At 50.7% G+C, this 9433-nt stretch overlaps 1 pseudogene; it reads left to right on the forward strand.

Moving 5' to 3' along the window:
• The first annotated feature begins 3198 nt into the window (after nucleotides 1-3198).
• Nucleotides 3199-4146, forward strand: LOC131571887 (olfactory receptor 14J1-like; annotated as a pseudogene).
• The last annotated feature ends 5287 nt before the right edge of the window (nucleotides 4147-9433 follow it).

Here is a 9433-nt window from a genome sequence, read left to right on the forward strand (position 1 = left end):
CCTTCTGAGAATTTTTCCTTCTATTTCTTTATTTCTTTTTAGTATAGTCATAATGTAATATATATCATAAAATACTAAATCAAGCCTTCTGAACATGAGGTTACCATTCTCTCTTCATCCTGCAACCCTTGTGACCACTGTGACACCTTGATATCTTGGGGGCCACCTCTCATCTGCCTTAAAAACAATGGGGGGCCAAGCTTGTCTTTCCATGGAAAAATCATCTTTCAAGTGCAGGTGTCCATAGCCAAAATCGGGAATCCGCCTCCAAAATTCTTTATTTCCTAGGATAGCTCCCAGACAAAAGCTGCCACGACTGTCTAGGTTCCCTTGGCTTCCTGAGGGCCAGCTCTCATCTGCCTGTGAAACACTGGGGCTCTGTACTTTCCTTCCTATTGAAATGAACTGTCACTCTTGTCCAGGTGCTCATGGACAAAACTGGAATTTGGCATCCCAAAGTTCATCTACCCAAGGACTGCTCCCAAACAAAAGCTGCCAAGACAAACAGGTCTGGCCTCCTTGGGGCTGCCTCTAATCAGCCTTTGAAACACTGGGGCTCTGCCCTTTCCTTCCTGTGGAGAAGAACTGCCATTCTGTTCCAAGCAATCCGGGCTTAAATGGAATTCCACCTCCAAAACTCCCCAAATATCCAAAATTAGCTTTCAGACAAAAGCTGCAAGGACAGAAAGGTCTGGCTTGCCTTGGCCTCTGGTGACTGCCTCTGATCTGCCTTCAAAACCCTGGGGCTCTGGGGGTTCCTTCCTGTAGAAAAGAGCTGTGCCTCTTGTCCAGGTGCCTATGGCCTCAGGCACATGAGCACTGTACAGGGAGAGAGGAGCTCTGTGCTCAGTGGGGTGGAGACAGGACAGCAGAGGAGAGCCCTGGGAGGGACTGAAGGGCGCTTTCAGAGATGGTGGATCCTTTTAACATAATAGTAAACAGGGAGATAAAAGGAAAAATTAATGTAAATTGCCACTGGGGAGATCTGGACTGGACACAAGGACAAAGGAATTTCTCTCACAGGGCAGGGCTGTGGTGCAGCCGCCTCCAAAAGGAGTCTGGGTCAGCCCAAGGCTTTGTGTGGGCAGGCAGGAGGCAGAGCTGGCAGCAAAGGAAGGGCCCAGCCAGGTGGGGCAGCCAGGGGATGCCGACAGCCTGCAGGGACAGAGGCGCAGGGCAGGGACACCGTGGGACAGCCTGGGCTGCACAGGGCACAGGGATGGGCAGCAGCTGCAAGACAGCCCTGCCAGAGCCAACTTGGGCAGCACTTTGGCCATGGCTGCTGGGACTGGGCCTGAGGCAGGAGCAGGAGACAAGTGACCCTTTCAGGGCTGGGGCCTCATTGCCTCCTTGTCCCTGCTCAGCAGCCTGGCAGGGCCCGCCCCATGCTCCTGCCCTTGCCATTGCACATCCCCACATGCCAGTGCCCATCCCGGGAAGAGCCCTGAGCAAGGAGGGAGGGACAGGATCTGCCTGGCCAGGGGCTGGGGCTCAGGCCTTGGCCCTTTGCATTCCTGAAACACATCCAGCTTTGCTCAGCACCAGAGACACCTTTGCCTTCTTTGTCCCCAGCTGTGATCACTGCCTCCAGTGTTCTGCACTAACTGGAACTTGGGGACACTTTCTCAGTCATGTTCCTCAGTGGGAACCATTAAATCTTCAAGAAGTTTCAGAGTTTCAATTTAATTTTGAGTTCTTGAGAAGTTTTTGAGCACTCTCTCAGGGACTGAGTCTGATGTAAACAACACCAAAGTCCCAAGAGGTCCATTAAAGTCCTTGGGCTGTGTCTGTGCTGCTGAGCTTTAAAGGAACAGCTCTTCCCAGGGCCAGCTCCTCTCCCAGCCCAGCAGGGCTGAGGGCTCTGCCTGCAGGCACTGAGGGCACAGGAGCCAGGCAGAGACAGGTTGAAGGCAATCAGGATTGGGAAGACATTGAGCTGAGACTTCACTTGGGGAAACATTTTCACAGCCCTGTTCATGGTGAGTGTGTGGGCGCAGGGCAGTGTCCCCTGTGCTCCTGGAGGGATCTCCTGAAGCCAGCACACCCCACAGCCTGGGGGATGTGTCAGGAGGACTCTTCGAGTTTCTCTGTGGCACAGGAGGAGCAGGAGGAGGATGTGCTGTAGAGTGGGGCTGCCCTGGGCACCGTCAGAGGGACAGGGCAAGACGGCTCCTGCTGTCAGGGACAGCTGCAGGGGCTGAAGCTGGGGCTGCAGCCAGGGCTGCCCAGGGATGTCCTGCAGAGCAGCTCCTGCAGCCCTCAGGGCATGTGCCACCTGCCAAGGGCAGCTCTCAGCCTGCCTGGCAGCTCCCCATGGAGAAGTTGGAGGGGGAAGGAGCCACCCCCATCAGGGCAGATTCCTCCTGCTCTGGAGATGGTGCTGCATGGCCAGGGCTGCTCTCAGCTTTCTCCTAAAGGGAAGGGAAAGGGGCTGTCAGCTTTGGCTGTGTCACTGAGACTCCTGCACTGTCGCCCTGGGTATCAGCAGATGGGCCTCAGATCTCCCTCAGAAAGTGCCTCCTCAGCCTCCTCTCCCTACAGACAGCAGCAGCAGCTCCTTGGCTTCCAGCATCTCTGTTTGTCTGGCCTGCCCTTAAGGCCCTGCAGCCAGGGAGATGCCCCTGGACAGTGCCCTGTGCTGGGAGGGGTCTGCAGAGCAGAGCTGAGCCCCCAGAGCTGGGCTGGGCTCTGGCAGCACTGGCAGGGACAACACTCGGATGGAGAGAAACAGCTCCCAGTAGGCACGACTCGAGGCAGCAGAGAGCCAGACCACCCCTTGGCATCCCTCCCTGTCCAGCTACGTAGGGAGAGAGAGAAGGGCTTAGAGAAATTGACTTTTAAACTGGAGTCTTTAAAAACTCGACTTAATTTTTCAAGCTCAGTTTATGTTGGATTCCCCTGAACTAGAGGGAGGTGGAATGGGCAAAGTGCACCTGTGTGGGGACCAGCAGGTCTGACTGCAATGGGGCAGAGGGAGCCCTGTTTTCCCTGTGGGCTTCCCCATGGTTCAGGCTGAGAGCAGTGCTTAAGATGAATCAGGAACTCGGGAGTTTAAACCAAGCTCAAGAATAAACATATTGAGTGAAGTTTCCCCACAGGTAAGAAGTAGTTTTGAGGGAATTCCTAAAATAACCCTATAGGGTTGATTCCAAGAGCTTGGTCTCAGCTTTTCAATGTCTTGTTTCTACAGTCCACAATGCCCAGAGTTAAGGAATGTCCAACAGCAGCTCCATCAGCCACTTCCTCCTGCTGGCATTGGCAGACACGCGGCAGCTGCAGCTCCTGCACTTCTGCCTCTTGCTGGGCATCTCCCTGGCTGCCCTCCTGGCCAACGGCCTCATCATCAGCGCCGTAGCCTGCGGCCACCACCTGCACACACCCATGTTCTTCTTCCTGCTCAACCTGGCCTTCAGTGACCTGGGCTGCATCTGCACCACTGTCCCCAAAGCCATGCACAATTCCCTCTGGGACACCAGGGACATCTCCTACTCAGGATGTGCTGCTCAGCTCTTTTTCTTTGTGTTCTTCATCTCAGCAGAGCTTTCCCTCCTGACCATCATGTGCTACGACCGCTACGTGTCCATCTGCAAACCCCTGCACTACGGGACCCTCCTGGGCAGCAGAGCTTGTGCCCACATGGCAGCAGCTGCCTGGGTCAGTGCCTTTCTCTATTCACTGCTGCACACAGCCAATACATTTTCCCTGCCCCTGTGCCATGGCAATGTCCTGGGCCAGTTCTTCTGTGAGGTGCCACAGATCCTCAAGCTCTCCTGCTCCAAATCCCACCTCAGAGAACTGGGACTCATTGCTATAAGTTCCTATTTGGTATTTGGTTGTTTTTTGTTCATGGTTTTCTCTTATGTGTAGATTTTCAGGGCCGTGCTCAGGATTCCTTCAGAGCAGGGACGGCACAAAGCCTTTTCCACCTGCCTCCCTCACCTGGCTGTGCTCTCTCTGTTCCTCAGCACTGCTGCATTTGCCTACCTGAAGCCGCCCTCCATGTCTTCCCCATCCCTGGATCTGGCCCTGTCAGTTCTGTACTCAGTGGTGCCTCCAGCCCTGAACCCCCTCATCTACAGCCTGAGGAACCAGGAGCTCAAGGCTGCAATGAGGAGACTGATGGCTGGATGGTTTCAGAAACATTAAACTGCTGGCCAATTTCTGCAAATCACCTATAATAAAATCATCTTTGATACTTCTTGCTGGCTTCAGTGTGGAAGTTTGTTTTGTTTGCTTTAGTTTTTTTATATTATCCACAAAGATGTCATTCTTTGTGCCATTTCCCGTTTTGTTTCTCTCCACCTTGATTTGTGGCCACAGACTGTGCCAAGGAGGGGCTGCACTCTCTGTGGCTTTAAAGGAACTAAAGGACCTCGCAGCCGAGTTTTCTGTAGAGATGCCCTTTTGTTGCCTTCTCTGGAGCTGCAGCAGCAATGTCTGTGTGCAGAGCTGGGGGCAGATCAGTGCTGGCCCAGCAGCTGTGCCCAGCAGCAGCAGCAGCACTTGGTGTTGCCAGTGCTGCTGCCGTGGCCCTGCCCCGCTGCCCTGGTGGCCCTGGTGTTGCTGCAGGGCCTGAGTGCTCTCGGGGCCGGGCACAGCCCTGGGGGTGGCAGTGCCGGGGCTGCAGCAGGGACAGGCCATGGGCACTGCTGGGGCAGCGCTGACGCCTCAGCCCAGCACCTGGGGGCTCCAGGCTCCTTGTCCAGGCTCTCTCAAGAACACACCCAGGCCAATGCTCAGCACAGAAAAGCCCTGTGAGCAGCCCCAGGCTGGTCGTGGGCAGGGTGGGGGCAAACAGCATGGCTGGTGCTCTGCAAAGGCCCTGGAGCAGATGGGAAGGAGCAGCAGAGCAGGGGCTGATCCATCCCCAGTGCGCTGCACAGCCCAGGGCAGCGTCCCAGAGCGTCCTCATGCAGCTGCCAACAACATCCCCCCTCTGCAGCCCTGGCCTCTCCCCCAGCTCACACAGGTGCCCCAGCCTTGCAGGCACAGACACAGCAGCACTGGCTCAGCAGCCCCTGTTTGCATTGCACACAGCAGGCGGAGCACCCCCATGCTGTTGCTGTGGGGACAAGAACCTGAGGGAGCACAAATGCCATCAGCCCCTGGGGCCAGCAAGGGCTGGGGGACACCAGGGAAACCACTCATCTTTGTCCTGGCCTCTGCAGTCAGCCAGAAAGTTTGTTCCCATCAGCTGGGAGTTTACTGTCCCGCTGCAGATGCTGTTTCTCAGAGCCAGGGCTGCCTGGCATCCACCCCCAAACTGCCCTGGGCATTTCCTCTGCTTCACATTTGCTTTCTTTGCACCTCCTGCTTCACATTTCTTCTAATTGCCCACCCCAGGGGGCCCACAACTGGAACACAGCACTTGAGGTGCTGCCCAACCAGTGCTGAGCACAGGGGAAGAATCCCTGCCCTGCTCCAGCTGGCCACACCATTCCTGATCCAGGCCAGGAGCCATTGGCCTTCTTGCCCACCTGGGCACACTGCTGGCTCATGCCCAGCCTTCTGTCCATCAGTCCCTGCAGGTCCCTTTCTGCCTGGCTGCTGTCCAGCCACTCTGTCCCCAGCCTGTAGCACTGCAGGGGTTGTTGTGGCCAAAGTGCAGAACCCACCACTTGGTCTTCCTAAACCTCACCTTTTTGGATTTGGCCCCTGGATCCAGCCTGTCCCAGGCACTGTGCAGGGCCCTCCTACCATCAAGCAGATCAACACTCACACCCAGTTTGGTGACATCTGCAAAGATGTCCTTGGTTCCATGGGGCCCCAAATATGACAATGGGCTCCTTGGTTCCATGGGGCTACAACGTGTGACAATGTTCTCGTTGGTGATGCAGTTTCACAGGAGCCCCTTGGTTCCATGGGCCCCTGCAGTGTCAGAAAGGCCGTGGAGTGTCCCAATGGTCTCCTTGATTTTGCAGTGTCAAAATGGTGAAACCCCTTGGTTACACAAGGCCCTGCAGTGTCACAATGGTCTCTGTAGTTCCACGAGGACCCAGAGTGTCACGATGCACTCCCTGGCTCCATTTGGCCCCATAGCACCACACTGGACCTCTGGTTCTGTGGGCCTGCACGGTGTCACCATGGTCCTCTTAGTTCCATGAGGCCCTGCAGTGTCACGATGGCCCCAGAGCATCCCAATTATCACAGAATGACAGAATCAAATAGGCTGGAAAAGACCTTTGGGATCATCAAGCCCAACCAATACCCTCATACTCCCTTGTCACCCAGATCACGGCACTAAGTGCCACTGGAGAGGGACAGTGACTCTGCCACCTCTCCCTTGGCCAGCCCATTCCAATGCCCACTCAACCTTTCTGTGAAGAACTTCTTCTTATTGTCCAGCCTGAACCTCGTCTGGTACAGCTTAAGGCTGTGTCTTCTTTACCTGCCCTCCAGCAGATCCACATTTACACCCAGCTTGGTGCCATCTGCAATTTGTGAATGGTGGACTCGATCCCCTCAGCCAGATCATCAGTGAAGATATTAAACAGGACTGGGCCCAGCACAGATCCCTGGGGGACACCACCAGTGCCTGGACACCAGCTGGGTGCAGCACCATTCCCACCACTCTCTGGGTCCAGCCTCCAGTCATCTCTTGACCCTGGGAAGGGTGAACATGTCCAAGCCATGGGCTGCAGTTTTTCCAGGGAATTCTGTGGCTCATGATTTTAAAGGCTTTGAAGTCCAGGCACACAACATCCACAGCATTTCCTGCATCCATAGGTGGGTCACCTGGTCATAAAAGGAGATCAGGTTGGTCAGGCAGGACCTGCCACCCCTAAATCCACGCTGGCTGGCTCTGATCCCTTGGCCATCCTGTGGGTGCCCTGTGATGGCACTCAGGGTGATCTGTCCCATAACCTCACTGGGCACCCAGGTCAGGCTGACAGGCCTGGAGTTCCCCAGATCTTCCTTCCAGCCCTTCTTGGGGATGGGCTCACATTGGCACCTCCAGTCCTCTGGGACCTCCCCACTGAGCCAGGACTGATGGTAAGTGATGGAGAGCAGCTTGGGGAGCTCATCCACCAGCTCCCTCATCCTCCTAGAATGGATCCCATCTGATCCCACACACCTGTGAGCATCTGATTGGCTCAGCAAGTCACCAACTGCTTCCTCCTGGATTACAGGGGCTGTTCTGCTCCCTGTGCCCATCCACCAGCTCAGGAGAATACTTGTCCTGAGGACAGCCTGTCCTAATATTGAAAATTCAGACAAGATATTAAGTAGCTTAGTCTTTTACTTATCTGCAGTTACTCTGTTCTCAACTGCAATCAATAAAGGGTTGTGGTTCTCCTTTTCCCTCCTTTTGCTATAAACTTTTTATAAAAACATTTTTTATTCTTACAGAAACCGCCAGGTTCAGTTCTAATTGAGCTTTCACCCCTCAACTTTTCTTCCTGCATAACCTAACAATATCCTTAAACACTTCCTGAGTTGCTGGCCCTTTTTCCCTGAGTTCCTACAAAAACTCCATGCCCTGCCAGGCCAGTCATTTACCTCACTAGCTCAGCTTTTGCCACACTGGGACAGGCTGCTCCTTCCCCCTTAAGATTACTTCCTTGAAATGTGTCCATCCTTCCTGGATCCCTTGGTTTTTAAGGCCTGTGTCCCCTAAAAAGATCAGTACCAGATTTAGTACTCCACACATCAGCATCCTAAACAGGCCAAAGTCTGCCCTTCCTAATTCCAGTGTAGGAGTTTTGTTGCTGCCCCTCCTTCTTTCACAGAACATTGAACACTTGATTATCTATGTTTATGATGAAATAAACCAGGAACCTCCTCTTTCTTTTCCAGTCAATAAAGAAGCAGCAAACCCTGGCCCCAGCCCCCATCTCAACCAAACCAAATCAAACCAAACCAAACCAAACCAAACCAAACCAAACCAAACCAAACCAAACCAAGCAACCCTGCCATGGGCTGAGCCCCTTCCACCCTCCCCAGACCGCCTCCCTCCATTGGCTCTACTCTAACCAAACCAAACCCCAACAACTCCCAAACAGGAAAACAAAAGAGGCTACAAAACCCCAACCAGAACAAAGCTGGCCACAGCAATTAAAATCTTACCATCAAGTCCCCTCCCCCAAGACAATTAAAACTAAAAAATTCACAACCTACAACCCATAAAAAATAACCCTACAACTACTATTAAACACAATAAAAAGCCCCAAAGCAGTCATAAAAGCAATCCTAATACAACTCAACCGCAACTTCCCCCAAAAGTTATCAGTGGGTCAGGTGTAAATCCTTTCAATACTTCAATCTTCCCTCAACTGAAAAAAAAAAAAAAACCAAAACCAAAAACCATAAAACCAGAAAAGTCAGTAAAAAGTTAAATCCCTCCCCCAAAAAACAAGAAAAAATACCTTTATCTTAAAACTAAAATCTTCTTATAAACTATAAAGAAAAAACTATTTTTCTTAATAACACATAAAACTATAAAAAAAATTCAAATAAATGAAAATATTTCAAGTTAATCAAAGAAAAACCTGCATGTTAAATAAATAAATGTTTAAAAAACTGTAATTTTACAAAAAGTTTAAACAGGGGGAAAAAAAGGTAATCCATTTTCCCCAAGAGACCTCCATTGTCAGAGATAAAAATAATTTTAAAAGAAAATAATAAAAAAATTTACCTTTAAACAGCTCATCTTTAAAACAATACCCCTTAATTTGACATGACTCATCAACAAGCTGTAAAAAAGCTTGTAGCAATAAAAACAATATCACAATAACAAAGATCCCCAGACAACTGTTATCCATGACAAAACTAAGAACAAAAAACAACCTACTTTTTCCTTTTGTAAAAATATCTCCTTAACCTTAACAAGAAAAACTTCTCCCCACAGTAAACTAAAAAAGTCGATTCTAGAGATAGTGAACGGACTAGAAATTCCTAATTTACTTTCTTTACATTTTCAGTAAAATGAAAAAGATGTAAAGAAAAAAAAAGGATTCCAAAAAATTTATTTTAATTCTTACTATCTTTAATTTAATTTTACTTTTAATAAATTCTTATTTATACCCTTTTAAAATTTTAAGCCTACTAGACCTTTCTTGTAATCCTATCTCACAATAAGATTAATACATAAATAATTAACCAGCAGTAAAACACAACATACTCATCAGTACATTAATTAGGAAATCTCAAGATTAGAAAGATCTATAATTAACAAACGAAAAGCACTACAGTGTCATAAAAAACATTTTGCCAAAGTTTCTCTGATTTTCCAAAGTTGCCAGTAAAGGGGGTTTTGTTGTTTTCAGTTCCTGAGAATCCCCAGTTCGTATATCTCTAGGGAGTAAAACTCACAGTACACAAGCAATTCTAATTCTTTTCAAATGTCTCCTTGAGAGAATTGTTTGGCGTTTAGAAGTCAGGGCTCGTGTGTCCTGCTTGGCCCAGCCCAGGCAGGGCTTTCCCAGCCACATTC

Source organism: Ammospiza caudacuta, unplaced genomic scaffold, assembly GCF_027887145.1.
Source record: "Ammospiza caudacuta isolate bAmmCau1 unplaced genomic scaffold, bAmmCau1.pri scaffold_39, whole genome shotgun sequence".
Classification (NCBI taxonomy): Eukaryota; Metazoa; Chordata; class Aves; order Passeriformes; family Passerellidae; genus Ammospiza; species Ammospiza caudacuta.